Genomic DNA, 27,223 nt, shown 5'->3' on the forward strand with positions numbered 1-27,223 from the left:
GAAATTTTATAGGTTAAAACTACAGAAGCTTTGAAAATGCGACATCGAACAGTGAACAAAGCTCTCAAATCTCGAAACCGAAACTGGTTCTCTGAATTCAGCACCACCTGATAGAAAAATTATACCTTTTAAAACGTGTGCTGCGATGTCCAATTAGGAAGAAAATATCACCAAATTCTAAAAACGCATAAGTTGCGAACAAATGTCGATATAAGAGTTGAAACAGTTTTATCAAACGGAGCCCACAAAACGCTTACTGATTTCAAAACCGAAAGTGGCGGTTTTATTTATTCAATATAAGTTGCCCATATTTCACTTTTCAAGGTTCTATTGCATTGCAAAGGATTGAGAAATATTCTTGCGGTTGAAGACCGAGATTTCAGAGCTTAAAACTACAGAAAAGTTGAAAATGCGACATCTAACAGTGAACAAAGCCCTCAAATAACGAAACCGAAACGGGTTTACTGATTTCAGCACTACCTGGTAGACAAATTAAACCTTTTAAAACGTGTGTTGCGATGTCCAATTAAAAACAAGATATCACTAAATACTAAACATGCATAAGTTGCGAACGAATGTCGATATAGAGTTGAAGCAGATTTACCAAACGGAGTCCACAAAACGCTTAGACATTTCAAAGCCGAAAGTGGCGGCTTTTCTTTATCAGTTCCCATATTTCACTTTTAAAAATTTTGTTGCATTGTAGTGGGTTGACAAACATTTTTGCGGTTGAAAACAGGGATTTGAGAGGTTAGTATTATAAAAAATCAGAAAAAGTGACATCGAACAGTGAACAAAGCTCTCAAATAACGAAACCGAAACTGGTTGTTTGATTTTGGCATCACCTGGTAGACAAATTAAACCTTTTAAAACGTGTGTTGCGATGTCCAATTAAAAAGAAGATATCACCAAATTCTAAAGACGCATAAGTTGCGAACGAATGCCGATATAGAGTTGAAGCAGCTTTCTCAAACGGAGCCCACAAAACGCTTACAGATTTCAAAACCGAAAGTGGCGGTTTTACTTAATCAGTATCAGTTGCCCATATTTCACTTTTCAAGATTTTGTTGCATTGTAGTGGGTTGAGAAACAATTTTGCGGTTGAAAACAGAGATTTGAGAGGATAATATTATAAAAAAATCAGAAAAAGTGGCAACGAACAGCGAACAAAACTATCTGACCTCGAAACCGAACCTTGTCGTCCGATTTCAGCGCATTCTGGTAGCCAATTGCACTTTCTAAACCATTGGTCGCACTGTAGAATTATAGAAAGATGTTCGCGAGTTTCTAAAAACGTAAACGTTGTGACCGACCAGAAGCTTGATATAAATATCAAATAGCATTATCTAAAGGAGCCCAAAAAGCGCTTTCAAATTTCAAAACCAAAAGTGGTCGTTTTCATTTAGCAGTATCACCGGCCATATTTCACTTTTTAAGCTAGTGTTGCAATGTAATGTGTTCTGGCGCATACTCACTGTTTAAAACAGATAAAAAAGCAACATCGAACGGCGAACAAAGCTTTCAGATATCGAAACCGAACCTGGTCGTCTGATTTCAGCGCCTTCTGGTAGCCAAATACCCTTTTTAATGCATTGGTTACACTACAGAATTATTAAAAACATAACGCCAGTTTCTTAAAACGTAAAGGTTGGGACCGCCCAGAAGCTTGATATAGAGATGAAACAGCATTATCAAAAAAAGCCCACAAAGCGCTTTGAGATTTCAAAACCGAAAGTGGTGGCTTTTATTTAGCAGTATAAGTGGGCCATATTTCATTTGTTAAACTTTTGGTGCAACGTAGGGTGTTTAGAAACATACTTGCTGTTGAAAACAAAGAATTAGAGGCTAAAACATTGAAAAATATGAAAATGCGACATCGAACAGCGACCAAAGCGTTCAGATATCGAAACCGAACCTGGTCGTTTGATTTCAGCGCCTTCTGGTAGCCAAATACATTTTTAAAGCATTGGTTGCTCTGTAGATTTATTAAGATATATCACCAGTATTCGAAAGCATAAAAGTTGTGACCGCCCAGAAACTTGATATAGAGATGAAACAGCATTACCAAAAGGAGCCCAAAAAAGGCGTTCAGGCTTAAAAACCGAAAGAAGTGCCATCATTTAGCAGCATCAGTGGGTTATATATCAGATTCAAGCTTTTGGTGCAATGTAAGGTGTTCAGAAACATACTTTCTGTTTAAAACAAAGAATTGGAGGTTAAAACATTGAAAAAGATGAAAAATGCGACATCGAACGGTGAACTAACCACTGGTCTTCTGATTTCAGCGCCTTCTGATAGCCAAATACACTTTTTAAAGCATTTGTTGCACTGTAGAAATATTAGAGAGACCAAGCCAGTTTCTAACAAGGTAAAAGTTGTGACTGACCAGAACCTCAATATAGAGATGGAACAGCTTTATCAAAAGGAGCCAACTTTACGTTTCCAGTTTTCAAACCCGAAAGTGGTGGCTTTCATTTAGGCCATATTTCACTTTTTAATCTTTTGGTGCAATGTAAGGTGTTAAGAAACGTACTCGCTGTTTAAAGCAGATAAAAAAAAAGCGACTTCGGACGGCGAATAAAGCTTTCAAATATCGAAACCGAAACTGGTCGTCCGATTTAACGTCGCGGTCGTCTGCAGGCAAACGCAGCTCACGTGATACCGCGCGGCAAGGAACCCGTGCAGGTCCCATGCAGTGCGCATGAAGGCTTTGCAAAGACTAGAAAAAGTGCAAAAATATGTAATTTTTTGGGGGCACGTCCCGAAGCGACACGTTGTCTGCGAGGGACGCCCTAGGGAAAGGCTCTGGATTAATTTCGACCACCTGAGAATCTGAAATGTCACAGTGCACTGGTGCCTTTAGCCTTCATGGGAAGGCGCGGTCGCGGTATTAAACCCGAGTCGTCGGCTCACTCGCCGACCGCTCTTCCAATTGAACAGCCGCAACAGGCGTTGAAAAAGTACCGAAATGCCTCCAAGGATTTGCATGATATATATAAGCTCTCTTCGCAGCCGTTCTGCTACAAGAAGCGGTCGCACGTAACGTTAATCTGCGGTTGCTGACACATCAAATATTCAGCTCCGAATAGCGCGAGACCTCTAGGAAATTTTTACTCTACGTTAGAGAAAAATGTAGCAGCCGCGCTGTAACAATTGCAGCGAGTGATTGAAGCGTGCTAAACCACTGCCTAAACTTTAGTGCGAAATGAAGACGCACGCCGGAAACTGCGCACTTGTATATTTATTCAAGAATTACCCCGCTTGCCCGGAGGCGTTTTATAGCAGGGGGTCACAGATTGGCAAAAAACACATCTTCGTTTACAGAGCACGCTTGAGCCCCCTAATGTCGATTCCACTGTTGCACAGTTTTAACAAAAAATTATTTCGCCAACAAGGTCATCCTGGCACGGTACTCGCGAATTTTACAAGAATGGACATGTCGTTTAGAAGCAGCATGACTTTCCCACGTCAAAACATTTTTCATTTCTGTACAACTATCTCTGCGCCCGTACCTGCCCGAGACGAATCTTGCTGCCTTGTTGTGAATTTTCTCCAATTTGTCAATAAATAATTGCTGTCCCATACACTACAGGCACAGTCTATAATGGGACGAACACAGGACCGAAAAGCGGTTTTCTTGAGATTTGGCTCTGAACATCGTAGATTTCGCTGAATGAAATTCAGTGTCCTACCTACCAGCTTTGGTAACCACGTAATCCACATGAGCATTCCGTGAACAGTCGTTCGACACTATAACACACAAGCATTTGCATGTACAGTACTCACGGATTGAAATAGGACATTCGGAGCGCGTGGCCGTCGCTTCATGGAGCGCCGCCCGTAGACGCTCATGGAACCAAGGTGGTGCATTGTGGTATGGCGTGAGAGGGAGAACATCTACAAAGCAGAATTGTTCCTTCCAGTAGCCAATCAGCCGGCCTGTGGTTTACCACATGCCTGCGTGGCACTGCAAGGCTAGCGCTCCGAATGTCCTATTTCAATCCGTGAGTACTGTACATCTCTGGCTACGCAACACTTTATTTATGTAATACTCAGTTTGAGTTTTGATCTTTTTTTATGAAAAACAAAGGTGAATACACTTACATTTTCCATTTCGAACACCAAGCATGGATGAGGGTTAAGTCACTTTGGCGTTGAAGACCATCGCTAGCATTGTTAATTTTTCTATACAAAACGCAGTCATCTGCAAACAGACGTATACTTGAAGAGATATTGAGTGAGATGCCTTTAATATAAATTAAGAACAGGAGCGGCCCTCAGACCGATCCCTGAAGTCACGTCAAGTTGTCAACATGACTACACGCTGGTGGCGCTCGAACAAGTAATTATGAATCCAAGTTATTACAGCTGTGTCGCTTTTTCGCCCTTCATTCGAATACTGAACGTCGAACACGGATATATTAATGCACGTAGACATGCTGACCCTTTTTCCGACTTCATTCGCGCGTATAAGCACAGCAAAATCAGAATTCAAGCTTCGCAGGGCCACAATTTAAGGCAGAGTGCCGAACAAAGCGCATCTCGGCCTATGACCCAGATGTCGGTGTACCCATCATACCTTACGGCTCGTTCAGATTGAGCACCACCTGATTTTTTCATATCAAACGAGCCAAGTTAATTAGCGGCTGCGTTTAGTTTTGCTATTAGCTTGTTTTTTTTTATTATTGGAAGCTAAAATAAAACTTCGCAGGCAGACTGCTTCAAACACGTTGGCATGTCATCTCTCTTCCATAAAAGTTTGTATAATAAATGGAGAAACAAAATTGACTAGCTCATGGCAAGAAGTTGTAGGGTTGCACGTGCCCTCTGTTAAAGTTGCAAAGGTAGGTATTCTTTAAGAAGCAATGCGCCTCCGTAAATAACGTTTGTGTTTAATTTTGCTATATGTTTGTTTTTATAACTGCAACAATTTAGAAGTTATGCAGGTAGATTTCGAGGGACAATTATACTCCTGCTGAAAGTAGAGTTGCTTCAGAGCATTTAGCTTGTCATCTCTCCTTTTTAATACTTTGTATAACATATGGAGAAATGAAAACAAATACTCACAGCAAGAAGTTGTAAGGTTCAACGTGTCCTCTGTTAAATGTTGCAAAGGTACGTATTTTTTTAGAAATGCGCCAATGTAAATAATGTTCGTTTTTAATACTGCAAATAAAATAGAATTTAAGCGGATAGATTACAAAGGGACTTTCATAGTCCTGCGGTTAGTAGGGATGCTTCAGAGAATTTGCCATGTCATCTCTCTTTTGATATACTTTGTATAATATATGGAGAAACAAGAACAGAATAGCTCAAAGCAAGAAGTTGTAGGGTTGCGCGTGTCCTCTGTGAAAAGTTGCAATGGTAATTTTTTTAAAAAGAAAAGCGCCATCCTAAAAAAATTGTGTTTAAATTTGCTAATATTTTGTTTTATTACTGCAAAATAAAATACAATTTAAGCAGGTAGAATACGAGGCACACTTGTACCCCCGCTGTAGTTGGGTTGCTTCAGATAATTTAGTTTGCATCTCTCTTGCCTAATACTTTGTATACCAACGGAGAAACAAAAACAAAAATGGCACACAGTAAGAAGTTGTAGCGTTGCAGGTGCCCTCTGAAGGACAGAACGATTTATTGCTCAGGAATTAGTGCTGCATAATAATAATAATAATAATCGGTTTTTTGGGGGAAAGGAAAATGGCGCAGTATCTGGCTCATATATCGTTGGACATCTGAACCGCGCCGTAAGGGAAGGGATAAAGGAGGGAGTGAAAGAAGAAAGGAAGAGATAGGTGCCGTAGTGGAGGGCTCCGGAATAGTTTCGACCACCTGGGGATCTTTAACGTGCACTGACATCGCACAGCACACGGGCGCCTTAGCGTTTTTCCTCCATAAAAACGCAGCCGCCGCGGTCGGGTTCGAACCTGGGAACTCCGGATCAGTAGTCGAGCGCCCAGACCAATGAGCCACCGCGGCGGGATTGCTGCATGCGAGTTGCTAGAAGTCAGAGCTAACACTTTAGGCCTATGCGATCGCAACCGTCAGCTGCCGAAACGGAGACACTGGCCACGGGGGGTTCCATTGCCTGACATTGCTGGTCGCAGTATATGTTTACGAGCACATTTAGTTTTTATGAATCGCTTTATGAGAACATATTTCCCAACTTCATCCCAAAAGTGAAACACGTTTTCACCAGCAGACCAGTCGATCGACATGAGCACACAGCTGGTGTGGAGAAATTATAAGCGAGCTGTTACGTTACAGTTACCCGTGTGTGTGGACCCGCATGTTGCAGTTATGTTTCTCCTGTTCCTGTGTTCGGAGAGGGAGGGTGAGAGACAAGCTGATCACTTTACAAAGTGATAAGAATTGTTCACCACATTATTTCCATACTGTGAGGCAGTAAGGCAGTAATCTTCACTTCAGGATAACCGAACTTCACAAAATTTATATTGCAGTCAACATAGTCTAGCTGTTTTTCACCTTTCATTCTACAGCACGTAGGAGAATTGACATGTGAGACAAATGTTAGAATACTGAGCTGCCGCTGTGCAGCAAAGCATCATATGAAAACCGTCTAGGTGCTGAACATACATGTGAAGCAGATAAATGTCTGTGTCTCTACCTTACCTGTGATGCATTGCATGCTTGCATATAGGAATGTTGCACTGAATGGTTGACTTATTGAGAGGGACGTTCATGACTTCAAGAAGTGCGAAATGCCGCAATGAAGGCAGAGACCATCCCTGGTGGTTGTTGGGTCAGTTATCTGTAAGGATAAAGAGTAATAAGCATGCTATAAAATTGCTAGTTTTAAAAGGCCAAGGAACACACCGTGTTCACAGACATTCCAGATTTTTTGGCATCGCCAGTGTCTTATGGACGGTTTACCAATGTCAGTTAATTAACATATAAGGTATGCCGCAGTGTTCACACCAAAACTAAAACTAGATGGGAATGCCTTTCTTTCAGCATCGCACAAGACTTAGTCACAAGAGCTTGTAGAAAATGCTGAAAACAACTCGGATCAAGCCTCTGTGTGTGCTGGAAAATCCAAAGCATGAATTTTTACGCTCTACCATGCTATTTATTATACTTTACTACTTGTCACTCAGATCTCCTGCATTAAAATCATAACATGCTGTGCCTTTGACTTGTGCCTACAGGAGTGCTTGCATGACAATGGTTATATTACGTTATTACCCACATGACAAGAAGAGTTTCCAATTAGCAGCCGATGAACTTTCTCATTTTGCAGTTAAACAGTAAAGCTGCCTATGTGAAGAGTTAGTTCTGCTTTTGGCTGCTGTCTGCTTTTTGTTTTGTCTATTTTCCCGACTTTGTTTATGTTGCGGTGCCTGTAGTAAAGTTGTGCAGCAGGCTTTGATGCTTTGTTTTGACTTGGGGTTTTCATCAAGAAAAACACAAGGCAAGCTATAGTCTTCTGCCTAGCTGCTTGTGTTATCAATAGCCTACCTTACCTTGAACACTTTGCATACAATGCACAAGTTTTATATTTCCACACTTCTGTACATATGAATCAACAGCTGAGGTGCCAACCATTGGGGACATCTGTCCGTACATTGGCTGGTGTTTCTTCTTCGACCAGGCTCCATTGTAACTTATTTTCGTCGCATGAAAAAAGTGTAATAAAGAAAACTACTCACATGAACAATTTGTACCTTTGTTCATTGACGGACGTTCGCTACGAACATACATGGGGAAGAGCTCCACGAAGCAGGCAATCGCGCCAGAATTAAAATGGACTCTGCACAAGGAAGCAGTGAAGGCGATGGCGAGCAGCGCTGTGCCTATGCACCATGCTGCGGCGCTATTCAACTGAAAGCTCTGCTCAACTTTGATGCAGAATCACCGCGCGTTGGCCCACGTGGCCGATGATAGTATATCGGCCAAGGAAAGGCGGCTGCTGTGGGTGCAGCTGGCAAAGGACAGGTTTAATTGGAGAAACATGGGAGAGGCCTTTGTCCAGCAGTGGGCACAGTCAGACTGATGTTGATGATGATGACTGGTCGTCTGATGAATCAAAGTTAACACCACAATGCACAAGGTGAAACAAAATTTGTTTGCAGAGCCCAGTGATTCCTTTGCTCTGTAAGGCAACCGCTATGCACCTGCAGCAGCAACAGGCGGCTCCTTTTAATGCAGCAACATTCCTTGTAAGAGAGAAAGGTTTAATGTCTGGAAAGGCGAACTGGTCATGAGGAAAAAGTCTTCACATATGCTACTCAACCTTGGGGGAACGGGATGAATACAGAAGTGGAGAGTGATGCCACATTACAAACAGCTTCATGCAGTGTGCAAGACACTTGCTTTATTCGCTTCATGCAAGTTGTTATCTTAATGTGCACATACACATGTATTATCTAGTGCATGTGGAACATTAAGCATGAACATGCTTCAGGGTGAGGCGAAGGAACCAAAGGAGAATAAAAATAACTGTGAAGTTGCAGGCACCACAATTAAGTAGGAAGAACAAAACACGACAAGAAGAGCACAAGCTTGCACAGCAGCAAGATAACACACGTAAGGAGGCAAGAAATGCAAGGATAATGTGGCCCGCGGCACAATATTTGAGGGAGGCAGCATCACAAACAGGCGGTGGTATTCTGGAAGAAGGTTTAATAATGCTGCATGATAACGCTGGATGTGTAATGGTTTTGGCAAGTCTTGTGCACTCCGCGAGGAATCTACAACAGGCTTAAGTAATGTTTGTAGCCTGATGTGCAAGTGTGTGACCTTCCCTGTGTACACCCCTCATCACATACGTATTAGGGCCATTGTTGGTTCTTTCTTAAGCGGGCCGTCCAACAAGCCTGGGGTACACTCGAAAAGCACAAGCCTCACGACCCACCACAAACGGGCCGAACTGGGGTAGTACAGTGTAGGGCATAACCCCGGGTCGACGCTCGGCCAACGTCACGACGCTTTAAACCGTTGGTTGACGGCATTTTAATAAAGTTACTCCTGTCCTATCATATCACAATGCTGTTAGGCAACATTTACACCATACACTGACGCAATGAAGACCTTGTGATGGCACTAAAGTGCACTGCAGGAGAGTAATGTTCAATGAATTGCATCCACTTTCAAAGTAGTTTCCTTTACTAAGCATTAAAATAAACAACTGAAACTCTCTATGCACACTAAAAACACGGCGTCTACAGTTCAATGAAGGCCACCATATCATCTGTAGGAGTTGCAATGTCGGCAAAAGTGTCACAGGACACTGAGGACAAATCGAAGTATCTCTGTAACAATACATTACCACATTTCAGTAAGATAGGGCCTGCCTGCAATGAGAATGAAGCTCGTGTACAGCTCATAGATTATTTGTTCAAAGAAGCCCTCAAAGTGTGCAAGATTACCGTGGTGAACTGCATTGTCAAGAAGGCTATCACAGTCCTTGTCTACGTGAAAGAAAAAAAAATGCAACACTTAAGATTCACAGTGGCGTGAGTGCACATGGAGGGTAAATTGTTTTTCAGCACGATTAAGGCAGTTTAAAACATGGTAAGTAAGTCTGACCCTTAGTTTCCAAGAGGCATGAACAGAAAGTATTCATCACGAATATAGTGGTAGAAAAGGTTGCAAAATGATGAACTTGGAGTCATTGAGCATAAAATTTAGGCTTCCTGTACAGTTTCTTGTAGAGCTTTGCTGGCTATGTTCTCTTGCAGTTCAAGCAGAAGTATGAAACCAAATCAAGTCAGATGCAAATAGGCTGCTATTTTGTTTTGAACTGTCAGACAAATTTTTTTTTTCTTTGTGATTACTACCAGGTAATATCTTAACTGCTGTGTGGCATGTGATGGCATCGTAATTAGTGTTAGGATGCTATTGGGCGATATGCGCAACCAGAAAAAAAAAAATGTATGGAAAGCCTGCGCACAAAACTGTCAAGGACAGGTTTATAACATGGCAGCATTAAGTCTGCCATTCAGCATAAAACCCTGCGTTATCCAGCCGGCATTGTGTCAGAAAACCACACCATGCGTGCATCTCTGGAATGAAAGTCACTAAAAACAGGATTTGTAATTTAAATCAAATGTCAGCGTATGTCTCAAACTATTTCACCTCATTAAGAAAAAGATTCTACGCACATAAAATCTGATTAAATTTCAGTCTGACTTCAAAGACCCTTGGGTCACCAGCCAGGCACACTCTACCAACTAGACCGTGCAGGCGCACTGACTGTACTGAGGTACAAAGGGGGAGGGGTGATGTGTGTGTGCTGTTGGCTTCATTTGAGGCTTAATAATGTAATTACTGCAGTGGACTAGAGATGTACCAATGAGTGAGAAACCAGTTACAGTAATATTATGTAGGTGAACTGCAGTGTGCAAGAGTTCAAAGACAAGAATGTGGAACCTGTGTTGAGATAATTGTGATACATGTGCAAACATGAATGAAGAACAAAGACTGTATGTGTGAAGAGAAACCACTGCAGGGAGCCATCAACACTGTCACGTAATGCCATCAAATGCTGAGCTTAAGTGTCCTCCTACTATATTGGGGAGTGAGACAAGTTGCTATGCCTTTTAGGTGTTGCAACTTGTCTGAGTAAGGCGCGTTTTACATGTGCAGTAAAAAGTTAGCGGAAGCCTGCATTGCCAAAATAATTTATTTCATCACTCTCCTTAATGAATCCTAGAATTCATTATGCAGCCTAATTGCAAATCATTACCTAGTGCAACATTACATATTGAACAATAAGCCTCGTGTACAAAGATAAGAATTTTTTGTGGACAGACCCGCCTATCATAAACGTTCAACAGTGGTGTAGACGCCCCTTATTGTTGCCCAATTTGCAAAGAGGAGTACCCAGCAGTCGCATTAGCTAAACAAAAAAGTGGAAGCACGTACACTGACGGTCCAGTCACACAAAGGGTGAAGAGGGTAAATAGATTGTCTTAGATTTTTCTTGAAGCCACCGAACAACACCCCAAATTTACATGAATCAAAGTGCAAATGGCTGAGTAAATGAAAATTGCATCTAACACAGTTTGACTCGGAGGTTGATGGCCCAGCAGACAAAATTATCCCGTACCTTGAATCCCAAATAGAGAAAAAGATCCCGGTTCTGGTGAGACCACCTCAGTAACCCAGAAAGATCTATAACATAGTTGACTATTAATACTTTTACTCTCAATTTCCAGCTGGATTACTGAACTGGATCATACCTTTCCAGCTGCAAAATGCCATTTGTAGCTTTATTATTGAAATTACGTCCAGCTGCATAATTTATACGTCCAGTTCAACCTTCAACTGAATTAATGCAGAATTTGTAGGTTTTTGTCAGGAGTACAAATTTCAGTTAGAACATGGCAATGGGCAGCCTGAAGAAACTCTGCCCAAGCCTTGCTTTTTTGTCTCGAAGATGATGACCATGAAACAATCGCCTGACTTTTGCCTCTAGAAAAACAGTTCATTGCTGTATAGCCACATGCAGCATGTGAAAGAGGCAGTCCAAAGCAAGCACACAGACGCAACCAAATGGCATGATGCAAAGCGTGTTGCAATCTTACCACACAAACAGTGCCACACAACATGTGTTGCACCTTGAAGAGATGCTGTAAATGACCGCAGATTCAGCGACCATGCTGCATGTTGTGAACTGCTGGCTCTCCGCAACCACAAAAGCAAACAGAAAAGCACTGGTGAAAGCATGTCCGGTCAACACTATGACGCTAGAAGGAAAACATTTTGGTGCCTTTCTGTCTTTCACTGAAACACCAAATAAAATGTGCATTGTGTACAAGCACAACACATAAGGAGGCACTACAAGGAACGGCATTTCATCAAAATCACCAAAGCATGTGTTGAATCACACACTCAGCAAGTTGGCCGACGGTAGACGGAAAGCACTTGGGACAATTCCTGACGCAAGAAAAAACCGCAGAACCGAGAAAAATTCAGGGGGGCACTTTGTTAACCTAAAGTGTGGTGAGGCAAAAGCCTTTAGCACAGTGTCGCTGCTTGTGTCGCTGAAGTAGGGTGATTAAAGACTACACAGTTGTTCGCTTCATAACGCTTTCGCATTAGCACATGCACGCTTGGTTGCTAAAACACACAGGAGAGCGTTTGGGCGGCATCCTTTCATATCGGTATTCAGGAGGCGTCTGGCAAGAGTAAGCGCTCCTCTCGAACGATGGTGGCGCCACTCAATGACGTCACACGCATGTGCAGAAGGCTGAAGCGCAGGCATTAAGCAATGTTGTTGCTAAATAATTATTTACTATTTAACTGTGAGGATACTTGTCTGCTTACGCGGAGGAATGTGGAAGCATGTGTTTTGAGGAAAGGAAAGGTTTTTGAAGGAAGGAACTCTAGAAATCTCGGTGGACACCTCAACCACGTTTGATCAAAAGCTATAGTGTGACACTTTTCTGTGAATATCCCCGCTGGGGAGTCATGAGCCCATAAAGGCTTTCACCTTGAAAATATCCTCTGTTGTCATGCATACCACAAATAAATTGAAAGCCGAAAATATGGTCGTGCTTACAGAAGAGCACCAAATTAAAGAAGATTTCACCAGCTTCTTAGCAGTATACTGTCAAACTTGATAGAGAGAAAATGCACACTGACTGCTTGTGGCATAGTTACATGTGAAAACCGCGACAACGATTTCCACACGCAGCTGATCATACATTTCCTGTCTGTCAGGTAGAACCCAAATGGTGCATTGTCCTCCTCCTTGTTGTAGATGCTGATGTTCCTGTTATTATCACCACTCGCCGGTGGTGTCACGATCCTGTAGCTGAGTGTGGATGAATGCGTTCTGTTACACAATGCAAGCTGTGCTGATCTTCGAAGAGAACTCTTCACCATGCCGTGCAGCACTTGACATCTTTGCAGACACCTCATCTTTGCAGACACTGTTTCCATCATTCAGGGGCATGGTATGGCCACCCAGCTAGGTAACCAGTACAGCCGAGACGTGAGAGAAGATGGATCTGGAATCAGGGCTTTCAGGCACGAGATCTCATGGTGAGAGTGGTCCGCCACATCTGCATTCGATGCACACTATCACCTGCAAGTTAATGTTGTGCATTGAAATTTTGGAACAAGCTAGACATTGGGTTTCCAAATATGTGAAATTGTTGAAGCTGCAAGTTCAACTGCAGTCTACTTTCATGCATGATTGTAAAATATGCTCAGTGCAAAACCAATGATTAGTACCAAAATGAACTGTTTCCATAATAGCTACAGGTACTTGATTGCAGATCTTCCAGACCGATGCCACAAATAATTTCATATCAGAGCCCTTTTATACTCTGTAAAAGAAAACACTACAAAATATTTTTTAATTTACATAATACTGCAAACCTCATGTGGTCCAAGCAGGAAGGGCAGATAACAAGGCATATTTACAAACGCCATAAATTTAGTACATAGACAAAAGGTTTGACACATGACACAAATAAGCGAAACAAGTCAAAGGAAATACATTGCATATCAATTTGCACATCAAGATTCATTGCTAAGAGTCCTTTCAAAACTCTAACTTGAGCCAATCTCTTCAAGCAGAGCATTCCACTCGTTTCTTGTGCACGGAAAGCATGAGTATTTAAACGAGTTTGTTTTTTGCAAAATATGGTGTTAGGGCATGGGTAGTGATGGGTCTTTGTGTGGTTGAAGGTGTAACATAAGGTGAAGAAGAAATTCCACACTTTCCCTGGATGAGTGAATAAAAAATTATTAGTCGAGCAATTTTCCGTCTTATATGAAGAGGTTTAATTTCGTTGGCGGCCATTAAGGCAGATGGGGAATCAGTTCTCTTGAATTTATTGTAAATGAATTACACAGCTCGCCTTTGAACGTTTTCTATTTTCGCTGTATCCTTTTTTGGTGCACAGGTCCCACACAATAGGCGCATACTCAAGTGTGGGCAGAATAAGGGAGTTATAAGCTAATAGCTTAACGTGACTGGGTGCTCCTTTGAGCTTGTGTTTCAAGAGTCCAAGCATATAACCCAGATGAACAGATGTAATCAACATGGTCGCTCCTGTTAAGCTGTGAGTTTATTAATACACCTAAATATTTGTATTTTTCGACTTCCGAAACAGTAGTGCCGCAAGCAGAGTAAGTAAAGTGGATAGGATGTTTCTTTCTCGTCATATGTTGCACAGAAGGGCACAAGTTCAATTGTTTGTGACTACCTACAGTTTTTTAGCATATGCATGCTTTTGCATTTTGCGCCCATCAAACTGAGGCTCCCGTGACATTGTGGTCAGTAAGAGAAATCCAAAGCCACAGACCAACACTGCGTGTCACCCACACCTATCTCTGCTCTCATCCCATTCATATACATTATTTTGATATACAGTTCTGTGTGTGTTGTGTTGTGTTTTATGGCACATAGGCAACTGAGGCCATCATGCGCCAAGAACAAGGTATAGGAAAATTCTTTTGTTGAATATTATAGAAATGCAAGAATAATCCTTGCTCTAGTGGCCCTCAAACATTAATATTACCCAGTGAACACATACACAAATTTTATAAATGGCTACAAGTAAAAGCTTTAAAGAGGGCCGGGTAACCTCAGTAGCCTTCCTTGGCTGCGGAAGGACATCGAGGCTCCCAACCAATCAAAATAAAAGCCTCAGCTTTCTTCTCAGGCCTGAGAAATTGGCTGAGGTGTACTAAAATTCAAACAAACCAGTGGGTAAAAATTTAGAGTATCTTGAGAAATCCCGTTTCGTTAAGAAAGCTAAAAACACATGATATATTAACAATTGCATCGTCTCCTAAAAGCAGTGTGGGATGAAAAGAAATGCATTTATTATAAAATTCAGTAAAATACGTTTTCCTTATTTCTTCCAGTTCCACACAAGAGAATAAAATATGGTTAACCGTGAGTTCATCTCCACATTGTTGGCAAACAGGTTTGTCTTGTTTTGTTAGTAGGAAGTTGTGCGTAAGGTGCGTGTGGCCTATTCGGAGACGGCATAAGATCACTTCCTTGAAACGTTCTTGATGCACACACGACTTAAATTCACCTAAAACTGGTTTTACCAAGTGTAGTTTATTTTTGACCTCATTGTTCCAAGCCGACTGCCATTTTTTTCTTAGTTTGCTTGCTACTAATTTCATGCAATCATTAAACGGCATATTTACTTTCATTATTTCCTTGCCACGAGCTTTACCAGCACACACATCTGCTCTCTCATTGCCTTTTATTCCCACATGACTCGGGACCCAGCACAGTTTTATATTTTGTCCTTGAGGTGTGGCAGTTACTATGTTGTGTATGATGTCACCGAGCAGAGGGGAGCTTGCATTTTTAGAATGGAGAGCTCTAAGTACACTTAAGGAGTCTGTGTAGATAACAGCATTTTTGAGGTTCTCACTTAGTATTTTTTCTATGGTCATCCATACTGCGTAGCACTCCGCGGTGAAGATGGAGGAACACTGTGGTAGTCTTACTATTTGCTCCGAATTTCCTCGCACCACTGCGCTTCCTACGCAACTATCTGTTTTTGATCCATCAGTATAAAATTCTGTAAAACTACTGTATTTTTCTTCAAGGGCACGGAATTCTTGTAATATATGTTGCTGTGGAGTTCGCTTTTTACGGAAATGTGCAAGAGTGAGGTCACAGATTACAGAAAAATTGAACCATGGAGGCAGTGGACCACGTCTTCGAGCAACGCCAGGTAATGCATCTATTACGCCGAGGTTTTTGCACACATCTTCAAAACGCAGGAGAAGTGGCCTTATTGCTAATGGTTTGTTGTTAAATAGTGTTCTAGATGGGCACTTTGTGACTATTTGGTGACAGATATGTTTAGGTAGTGAACGGATTTTTAAAACGTACGAGCAAGTGAGCATGATTCTTCTCTCTGTAAGCTACGGCTCGTTGGCTACCACATAAAGACTGTTTATCGGTGACGTCCTGTATGCACCGGTGGAAAGACACAAGCCTAAATTGTGTACTGGGTCTAGCCGTTTAAGGTACGATTGCCTCGCTGATCCATAAACTATGCATCCGTAATCTAATGTAGAATGTACGACAGATCAATGAATCCGTAAAAGACAAGTCCTATCGGAACCCGAATGTTTTCGTGAAAGTACTTTTAGTATATTCAGAGATTTAGAAGCTTTCTTTTTGAGTATGTTTATGTGTGGTAGGAATGTGAGCTTTTTCTCATAAGTCATTCCTAGAAATTTGTGCTCATCTTTAATTGGTAGTGGGACTTCATTTAAATACAAGGAGGGATCAGTGTGCAGTCCTCTTCTAAGCGAAAAAAGAACAGCTACTGACTTTTGCGTGGAAAACTTGAAACCGTTTCTGTCTGCCCATGTTGTTAGTTTATTTACTGTCATCTGTATTTGCCTCTCACACGAAGAAATGCTAGAGGATGTGCAAGCAATCTGGAGATCGTCGACGTAGACAGAATACATGATAGACTTTGGGATTATTTTTGCTAGGGAATTCATTTTTACTATAAAAAGCGTGGTGCTTAAAATGCACCCCTGAGGCACGCCGTTCTCTTGAATGAAAGTTTTAGAAAGAGTGGCACCCAGGCGTACTTGAAATGAACGGTTGGTCAAAAAGTCACTCAAGCATTTTAGCATTCTACCATGGATTCCGAGGTCTCCAAGGTCCCGCAGTATGCCAAACCTCCATGTGGTGTCATAGGCTTTCTCTAAATCGAAAAAGACCGCAAGGCAGTGTTGCTTGTGTATAAATGCTTCTCGGACTGTGTTCTCTAGGCGGACTAGATGGTTGGTTGTAGAGCACGCCTTTTTAAACCCACACTGATGGATGTCAAGAAGGTCACGAGATTGTAATATAAACATTAATCTAATGTTAAGGACGCTTTCGAAAGATTTGGCAAGTACGCTTGTTAGGGCTATAGGTCTGCAATTGCCAGGGGAGGTAGGTACTTTTCCCGGCTTCAACAACGGTACAATTATGGCTTTTTTCCATGCCTCTGGAATCTCTCCTGATAACCATATTTTGTTAAAAAATTTCAGAAGCGAGTCTACAGCATGTTCGGACAAGTGGGCAAGCATTTCGTAATGGACTTCATCTGGTCCTGGTGCAGTTCGTTTACCCGAAGAAAGTACACTGTTAATTTCTTGTAGTGTAAATGGGCTATGTGGCTATGTAGTGTAAATGGGCTAAAATGGCTTCGTGAGCACTGCCCTTTATCGGCAGTCTTTCTTTTTCGGCTGTGTCTTTATATTTTAAAAATGATTCTGTATAGTTAGAGGAACTAGATACAGTGGAAAAATGTTCGCCTAATATGTCTGCTTGTTCTTTTATATTTGTCTGTACACCAGGGGCGCTCAGAAGAGGAACTGCGAATGGAGAGTAGCGACCATCCATTTTGTGTACTGCCTCCCACATTTTTTTCGAAGAGACTTGGCTGTTTATCGAGGAAATGAAACGCTGCCAGGATGATTTTTCGGCATTTCGACGTATGTACCGCGCTTTTGCTCTTGCTTTTTTAAAGTTTATAAGGTTCTTCTGTGTGGGGTATCGGCGAAATATACCCCAAGCTTTATTTTGTTGTTTTTTCCTTCTTCGCAATCTCGTGTCCACCACATTTTATGGTTGCGTTGTACTATTCCTGAAGATTGGGGGATAGCCAAGCGTGCGGCAGAAAGAATGCAATTTGTGAACTTTTCATTTATTTCATTTACATTAAGATTTTCTAACGTAATATTTTCTAACGTGGCTGCTGTTCTAAACAGCTGCCAGTCTGCTAAATTGAGCTTCCAACACCGTGGTTTTGTCTGGGTGACTGATGGTGGGAATGACAGGCAGGTTTTAACAGGGAGATGATCGCTTCCGTACGGGTTGTCTAAGACATCCCATTTAAAATCGTTATAAACTGAAGGAGAGCTAAAAGACAAATCTAAAACACTCATTTTTCCTGAACTAGGGGAGCAATAAGTAGGTTTACCGGTGTTCAATAAACAAATATTGTTGGATAGTATAAAATCCTCAATAACCTGACCTCTGCTATCGGTTTTCTCACTGCCCCAGAAACAAGAGTGTGCATTAAAACCGCCAACTATCAAGTATGGCTCCGGTAACTGTTGTAAAAGGCTCTCTAATTCATGCTGTCTTACTTCGAGATGTGGTTGAAGATATACACTACAAGTTGTAATGGTTTTGTAACCAACCACGGTGGCTGCTACGGCTTCGAACCTAGTTTTGAGTTTGATCCCGCTAGCTGCTACGCCAGGTTGCACAATGATTCCTACACCTCCCGAGAGTCTGCTCGCCCCCTCTCGGTCATGGGGGGAAGACAGTATATTTCTTTAGCACCTTTGTGTGCTGAGAGCCTAGATTGGTTTCCTGCACACATAAAGCAATAGGAAAAATTGTGTTTAAAATGTCTTTTATGTCGTTATAGTTATTTATGAGACCTCTACAGTTCCAGTGTATTATGAAAGCCATCTTAATGTTGTGTGCGTGTGTGCAGATAAAATTAGATTACTTTGATTCAGCCTCTTGACTCGGAGCCTCACATTTTTTTGATCGATCCAAAGACCTCCGCCGTCCGTCCGATGTGGAAGGCACGGGGCTGCCCTGGGTCGTGTCCATCGCCTCAGCAGAGGCGCTGGACGACCGTGCAGGATGCACACTGACTTTTGAGTTAGACCTCGACCTGTGGGAAGAGGTCTTGAGGCCCGCTGACCCGGGGGTCTGCGCAGCCTGTTTTGGGGTTGGCGGAGTAGTATCAGCTACTCCACCAAGGGGCGCGGATGGCCCTGCCGTAGGCCCACTGCGTGCGGCCTGGACAGGTGCCGAAGCCTGGTGTGGTGCGCCGCGCCACGCACCACATCGGCGAAGGTTGTTTTCGCAGTGAAGGAGAATCGGTTTGTTTCGGCGTATCGCCTTCTCGCTTCCTTGAAAGAAATGTTTTCAGTGGTTTTCAGAGTAATTATTTCTTTTTCTTTTTTCCAGGACGGACAAGCCCTGGAGTATGCAGCATGGTCTCCCTCACAATTTGTGCACTGCGGGGCAGCAACACATTCATCTGACTGGTGGTCCTTCGAGGAGCATTTCGCGCAAGTTTTGCGGCCGCGACAACTCTGTGAGCCGTGGCCGAGCCTCTGGCAATTGAAACATCTGCGTGGGTTGGGAATATATGTCCTTACATTTATTTTCAGGTACCCGACTTCAATGCTTTCAGGTAGTGTGCTGGTGTTGAAAGTGAGGATCATGTGTTTCGTATCTATTTCCTTGTTATCCTTCCGGATCGTTATCCGCTGAACATTTATGACATCTTGGTCGGCAAGGCCTTCAAGCATTTCTTTTTCAGAGAGGTGAGCAAAATCAATTTCTGATATGACGCCTCGGACTGTGTTCAAAGATCGGTGTGACGTGATGGAGACAGGAATCTCCCCTATCGATACAATGTTTGCAAGTTTCGAGTGCTGGACAGTGTCACGTATTTCGAGCAGTAAGTCGCCAATAGCCATTTTTGATACCTTATACCCAAACCCCAAGGTATCTGTCAGGCACTTTGCTACCAAGAATGGGGAAATCAGTCTTGCTTGTTGTTCTTCAGCTTTGCTGTGAATGACGTGAAATTTTGGGAATGACACTTTTCTTTTTTGAAAAAAATCTTCATCGTTCCGCCGTTTTTTTAGAGAGCGATCAGGTTTGGAATGGAGGGGAGCCATAAAAAAATTTAGTTTTTAAGCCACGGTGCCAGCCACCCACCACGGAGCCCAACAAGGAGACGGGACAGCAACTTGCACGCAAGTCCTGCCCAGGCCAGCTGTACACCTCAACTATAACCAAATATGACGAAACCCAGGGTAGTTCGCCACACAAGGTTAACCCTAGCCGCCCATGAAGAAATGAAAAAACCAAGAAACGACGAGGAGACAGGACAGTAGTCAGAAAGAAGACAGGAAAGTAAAAGATGTAGAGGAGGACAGGAAAAGGCGACTGCCGATTTCCCCCGGTTGGGTCAGGCCGAAGGTGCCGTCTACAGGAAGCTGGGGCCAAAGTGGTGCGTTGCCTCCGCCGAGGGGCCTTAAAGGTCCAAACGCTCGGCATCGGCTCAACCACCAGGATCCCCTTTTCCCCGGACACAGCGATGCCACGCACGGCGAGGCGCGGGTGCTCGGGTCCGTGGTGATGCACTGTTCACCGTCATCCCCTGCGGGGATGTCCCTGCGGATGCTCGGGAACCCGTGGTGTCGCCACTCACCAACGCCTGCAAGTTGCAGACGCCCCCCTGCGGGGATGATATACAGTTACTGTCGTCCCTTGCTCAATAAACTATGTGTAAATGCAATCAGATATCACTATAGTGATATCTGATTGCATTTACACATTTACTGCATACAGATATATCTGTATGCAGTCTTACTGGCGCAGGTAAACACCTTAACCCTTGGCGCCTGCCACAACACACAATAAGCACGTGCTCACCTGTTTGGCGATTTCCATACGGGCAGAACAGGAGAATGAAGAGAAATTCCACACAAATGGGTCATGGGTGGATCCCACACACACCTCTTGTGTGCTGGTACCTTCACCGGTTAACAGCACACCTGTAAAAAAAAAAATTAAAAGTCATATCATTTTTGTTTTCCGCCTTACAGAAATAATTACAGAAAATTTTTTCGCCCTCCTGCGGTCATTTCGACGCGACTGCTGTGTAACTGATGCTGTAACACTGCTATGAAAATTTGAGCTTGAGTAGCGAAATTACCTTTATGTGCTATCATTAGTAATACTTAAGCCCGGTTACAGTAATTCTTTAAGGTTTCACGCAATTTTTTCAGCACTTAAGGGAAAGACTGTGTGCTGCCCAGGTGAAAATTTCCTGCTGGGAATCTGCTGGTTTGTACTGGTCCCAGCAGCAACTTTGCTGGTTTCGGTCTGGGCCTGCTGGTCCCAGCAGCCCACTTGCTGGTTTTGGTCTGAACCTGCTGGTCCCAGCAGCACTACTTGCTGGTTTTGTGTTGGGAACTGGTCCCAGCAGCAACCTTGCTGGTTTTGATGTCTGAGCCTGCTGGTCCCAGCAGCACCACTTGCTGGTTTTGTGTTGGCGGATTGGTCCCAGCAGCAACCTTGCTGGTTTTGTACTCGATCAACTGGTCCCAGCAGTAAACCTGCTGGTTTTGTACTCAGTCAACTGAAACATATTGTTGCTTTTAAAATCAAGTAGCCGGTCGTCAGAAGGGTTCTACTGGTCTCAGTAGAGAAGAAACCGGCTTTATATTGAGATTATTATTTACTTGCCTGGAGAAAAACTGATCAGCTGGGAATTCAACCTGGCGTGTATTGGACCAGATGACCTAGCTAGTTGGAAACCAACTAGACATGACTAGTTTCATTCAGAAGGTGTGTATTAACAGCCATTTGGCAACTGCTTCAGCGCTTGAAACTTGAGTATTTATTGGGAGACAGGTGTAACTAAATAAAGAAACACAGTGACAAGCTTCTGCGACAAGCTTCATGCACGGCTAGCAGTAAAAGTGGAACTTCGCCTTGTGAATTCCAACTCCAACGCTTTTCTTAAAACGATACTTCGTCAATGGAAGATCATGCATATCAAGAATATATAATATCAGTCTTTGAAGCGCTTTGATTGCCTTCCAAGACAATCCAGACTCAATGGCAAAATTCACAGTCAGTGCAAGGAAGTCCTCAACAGTTAAATTACTGCATTGCGTCTGATCTGACGTCTCAGGGTGCTCGGAAAAGTCAGGCAGTTGCGTGTGATTGCTCGACGATGTAGGAGTTTCCGTAGGACCTGACCAATTATAGCTGCTGCCATAATCATCCCCATCATGATGCGTGGCCTGTGGTGATGTCTGCGCTGGTGAAGATGACCGCATAGGTCCTTGCTCTGGCGAAGCTTAGCGTGTAGATCCTTGCGCTGGCGATGGTGGCGGCCGCGGAGATCCTTGCGCTGTTGACGTCGGGTGCGTATCCCCTTGCACTGGTGACGATTACCGCGTAGGCCCTTCAGCTAGAGACGGTGGGTGCGCAGACATCCGAAGATAACTTCTGGTGGAAGTCGGAAGACCAGCATCGCAGCCTGGGTCAAGACAACGCCGGTACCGCTTATTCCTGCGGCCCATTCTTTCAGCTCACTGTGACAATAATACCACGGCCACCATCCGAATAGCACTTGAACGTCGACCGAAGAGAAGCACTAGGCGGGGATTGCTGTTGCTGCTGCAGGATTTGGATATGGGGCTTTCTCTTTGTATCGGGCGGCCCTTACAAAAAAAAAAAAACTCGTGTCCTAGCCTATTTTGCAGGAGGCCCTACAGTTACAGAAAATATACTAGTTCACTGCACTACAGTCGTCGAGTTGAACGAAGCGTCTAGTTGGATTTGGATTGGATTTAGACAACCTGGACTGGTGAAAATGCCGATGTGGCTATCCTTCAAGAGCTCATTGAACTGATTTACGAGTAAATTAGCACATTTAATTACATGAACATGCCACTAAAACTTAATAAGTAACTGTGTATCAATTGTTTTGTTTTAAACCAGTTTTGAAAAACTTGCTTACTGACTACCTTTTTTCTTGTCCGAAGTTTGTCGCATCGATTTTTGGAGATAGCAACATTGGGTACCTGTTTACTTTTTTTTCCCCCTTTTTCCCTGTCTTCTCGGAGTGCACGGACGAGTATCGATCCCCGTCTCTCTGTTCTATCATACTGTGGCGGCTTTTAGCTTTTTAAATTACTTCGCTAATCCGAACTTATTCAGTTAAATAATCTGCGGCTGATCTGCGCTTGCAGAGTTATTAGTGATCCTTGGTGTGCATCACGCTCCACAGACACGTGCGATGCTTGCCGTTGTCAGGTTCGCGCACGATATAGATAAGTTGTACGTGATTCCTGCAAAGGATATTACGAATTTCAACCCGAAAAACAACACAGACTTCAATACGCGGTCTGTGTATACCGCGTTCTGGAGAGATCCGCTGGACGGAAAGGACAGCAGTCACTACAGCACCCAAGTCCTGATGCTAGGAGGTAATGGCTCAGTTTTGTGCACCTTAATTGCATGAGATTTTGCCACGCGAACTGGGTTACTATAATATATGTGTGTGTATGTCTGAATTTCTCACTGCAGAGTTGGAGAAAGAAATCCAGGAAAGGATGAAAAAAAAAAAAGACTTGCGATGCCAAAAATTCTAGATCCGCATGATTCTTCAAGTGAGACATGTGAAGAGGAAACAGCAGCCCAAAAGAAGAAGGTGTGCTTGCATTGTGCAGTGTTATATCTTGTTTCATTGTGAAATCTCGTGAAATTTAACCTGCGATGTGTTGTAGTGTATGCTTGTTGCAGCACATCCTGTGTTTTTAGTTTTTTCGTTCTTTAGAAGCAAAAGCGAACTCTGCTGGCATCCAAAAAAGCAGAGTATGATGAGACCATGCTAAAAAAAAACATGGACGATGCCAGAAGCAAAACACTGGCAGCTCAAAGCCGCGACAGCCGCCAAGTGGTAAGTAGTACGCCTGCTTAGCTATAAGCTGCCTTATAATTATCAGACACCTTTAAACGTCAGATTAAATCTGAAACCGTGAATGATAATTCTTTATAGGCCAAGAAGCGAGTTGGCTAAAGTTCTTTAGTTATTATAGCAAGTTGGGAGTTGTGCGCACTATGCCCCTGCAATCACCTGCTGGATCATGCGCACTATGCCCCTGCAATCACCTGCTGGATCCTACTGTGTCACACCCCTCCTTTCTTTCATATGGCAGCTATCTCTGCAGCACCTTATTAACTGTTGTAAATACTTTTTTGCAGCCACGGTCAAGCACTGGGGTCTACAAAAGGGCGTGGACGTGGACCCCGTCGTAAAAAAACATCAACAGGATCCTCAGCGAGAAGATTCAAGATGTCGTAAAATCCAAGAGGAAGGATATGCAGTGAACTGTCCATTCACATGAGAATAAACATGCTAAACTGCACAAGACAAGTAGAGCTTCTTGCCTTCTCCTGCTGTTGAGAACATGCAATGCATTAGTATGCGTCAAAGCAGCAAGTGGGAACCTGTGTCCAATGAGCTGTGTTTGCTCGGCAGTCTCGGATGAGCAGAACTGGCATGTTAGTTTAGCTTAGGTTCCTCAAATTCTGCGTGAAGGAACTAGAACAATAGAAGTGATACAAATACCAGACAGCACTGTATTTGTGGTATTTGCCTCGTTTGTACTGATGTTATTCTTTCACGAATTTCGAGAGGTCAAAAGCTAATTTCAGTGCCTGCTGGTCCCACTAACACCTGCTGGTCCCAGCAGCGCCTGCTGGTCCCAGCAACAACTGCTGGTCCCAGCAACGCCTGCTGGTCCCAGCAGCTGCTGGGAATCTGTCAAAATCCCAGCAGTGTTGGGACCAGCAGATTCCCAGCAGGAAATTTTCACCTGGGTGCACATACTCATTTGCCTGCTTTAAAGTCATTTTCAGCCTGCATGCAAAAGGAATGAGAACGACGCTACACAAACTGTCGCCGCTACAGCCTTTCGTTTTCCTTACCTCAATGTTGCTGGAGGCCTCACATTGCATCTTTCCTGACAGACGTTTGCGCTGTCTTGCTGACACCGCTGTGATCAGACAGTGCGCCAGTGCACACGGATGTCTCGTCGAGAAGCCCGACGCATTACTGGAGTTTGTTGCTCGGTCGCGCAAACAGCTATCGTGTCGTCCACTCATCACGCGCGCAAAGCCCATCCGTTCAGCGACGATCACTGCTGGCGATCGCACTTCAGAGGTCGACAGTTCGGCACTGCCTCTCACCGCAATGCATCCTTGCAAAGGTTGAAATTTTGAAAAAGATGAAAAAGCGACATCGAACAGCGAACAAAACTATCAGACATCGAAACCGAACCTTGTCGTCTGATTTCAGCGCCTTCTGGTAGCCAATTGCACTTTTTAAACCATCGGTCGCACTGTAGAATTATAGAAAGATGTTCGCGAGTTTCTAAAAACGTAAACGTTGTGAGCGACCAGAAGCTTGATATAAGTATCAAATAGCATTATCTAAAGGAGCCCAAAAAGCGCTTTCAAATTTCAAAACCAAAAGTGGTCGTTTTCATTTAGCAGTATCACCGGCCATAATTCAGTTTTTAAGTTATTGTTGCAATGTAATGTGTTCTGGCGCATACTCACTGTTTAAAACAGATAAAAAAGCAACATCGAATGGCGAACAAAGCTTTCAGATATCGAAACCGAACCTGGTCGTCTGATTTCAGCGCCTTCTGGTAGCCAAATACACTTTTTAATGCATTGGTTACACTATAGAATTATTAAAAACATAACGCCAGTTTCTTAAAACGTAAAGGTTGGGACCGCCCAGAAGCTTGATATAGAGATAAAACAGCATTATCAAAAAAAAGCCCACAAAGCGCTTTGAGATTTCAAAACCGAAAGTGGTGGCTTTTATTTAGCAGTATAAGTGGGCCATATTTCATTTGTTAAGCTTTTAGTGCAACGTAGGGTGTTTAAAAACATACTTGCTGTTGAAAACAAAGAATTAGACGTTAAAACATTGAAAAATATGAAAATGCAACATCGAATAGCGACCAAAGCGTTCAGATATCGAAACCGAACCTGGTCTTTTGATTTCAGCGCCTTCTGGTAGCCAAATACATTTTTAAAGCTTTGGTTGCTCTGTAGATTTATTAAGATATATCACCAATATCTGAAAGCATAAAAGTTGTGACCGTCCAGAAACTTGATATAGAGATGAAACAGCATTACCAAAAGGAGCCCAAAAAAGGCTTTCAGGTTTAAAAACCGAAAGAAGTGCCATCATTTAGCAGCATCAGTGGGTTATATATCAGATCTGAAGCTTTTGGTGCAATGTAAGGTGTTCGGAAACATACTTTCTGTTTAAAACAAAGAATTGGAGGTTAAAACATTAAAAAGGATGAAAAATGCGACATCGAAAGGCGAACTAACCACTGGTCTTCTGATTTCAGCGCCTTCTGATAGCCGAATAAACTTTTTAAAGCATTTGTTGCACTGTAGAAATATTAGAGAGACCAAGCCAGTTTCTAACAAGGTAAAAGTTGTGACTGGCCAGAACCTCAATATAGAGATGGAACAGCTTTATCAAAAGGGGCCAACTTTACGTTTCCAGTTTTCAAACCCGAAAGTGGTGGCTTTCATTTAGGCCATATTTCACTCTTTAATCTTTTGGTGCAATGTAAGGTGTTCAGAAACGTACTCGCCGTTTAAAGCAGATAAAAAAAGCGACTTCGGACGGCGAATAAAGCTATCAAATATCGAAACCGAAACTGGTCGTCCGATTTAACGTCGCGGTTGTCTGCAGGCAAACGCAGCTCACGTGATACCGCGCGGCAAGGAACCCGTGCAGGTCCGATGCAGTGCGCATGAAGGCTTTGCAAAGACTAGAAAAAGTGCAAAAATATGTAATTTCTTGGGGGCACGTCCCGAAGCGACACGTTGTCTGCGAGGGACGCCCTAGGGAAAGGCTCTGGATTAATTTCGACCACCTGAGAATCTGAAATTTCACAGTGCACTGGTGCCTTTCGCCTTCATGGGAAGGCGCGGCCGCGGTATTAAACCCGAGTCGTCGGCTCACTCGCCGAGCGCTCTTCCCATTGAGCAGCCGCAACAGGCGTTGAAAAAGTACCGAAATGCCTCCAAGGACTTGCATGATATAAGCTCTCTTCGCAGCCGTTCTGCTACAAGAAGCGGTCGCACGTAACGTTAATCTGCGGTTGCTGACACATCAAATATTCAGCTCCGAATAGCGCGAGACCTCAAGAAAATGTTTACTCTACGTTAGAGAAAAATGTAGCAGCCGCGCTGTAACAATTGCAGCGAGTGATTGAAGCGTGCTAAACCACTGCCTAAACTTTAGTGCGAAATGAAGACGCACGCCGGAAACTGCGCACTTGTATTTTTATCCAAGAATTACCCCGCTTGCCCGGAGGCGTTTTATAGCAGGGGGTCACAGATTGGCAAAAAACACATCTTCGTTTACAGAGCACACTTGAGCCCCCTAATGTCGATTCCACTGTTGCACAGTTTTAACAAAAAATTATTTCGCCAACAAGGTCGTCCTGGCACGGTACTCGCGAATTTTACAAGAATGGACATGTCGTTTAGAAGCAGCATGACTTTCCCACGTCAAAACATTTTTCATTTCTGTACAACTATCTCTGCGCCCGTACCTGCCCGAGACGAATCTTGCTGCCCTGTTGTGAATTTTCTCCAATTTGTCAATAA

General features: G+C 43.2%; 2 long non-coding RNA genes across 2 annotated transcripts in view; one reads left to right on the forward strand and one right to left on the reverse strand.

Moving 5' to 3' along the window:
- Nucleotides 1-6,630: 6,630 nt before the first annotated feature.
- Nucleotides 6,631-27,223, reverse strand: part of LOC144110050 (uncharacterized) — a 143,041-nt gene continuing 122,448 nt past the window's right edge. The window contains exon 3 of the long non-coding RNA XR_013309688.1: nt 6,631-6,769. This is a non-coding gene — a long non-coding RNA (uncharacterized LOC144110050). The remainder of the gene's footprint in view (nt 6,770-27,223) is intronic.
- Nucleotides 21,592-23,948, forward strand: LOC144110019 (uncharacterized). Its single transcript, XR_013309677.1, has 4 exons — nt 21,592-22,998; nt 23,099-23,222; nt 23,333-23,471; nt 23,777-23,948. It is a non-coding gene; the product is annotated as an uncharacterized LOC144110019 (long non-coding RNA).

Source organism: Amblyomma americanum, chromosome 11 (assembly GCF_052857255.1).
Source record: "Amblyomma americanum isolate KBUSLIRL-KWMA chromosome 11, ASM5285725v1, whole genome shotgun sequence".
Classification (NCBI taxonomy): Eukaryota; Metazoa; Arthropoda; class Arachnida; order Ixodida; family Ixodidae; genus Amblyomma; species Amblyomma americanum.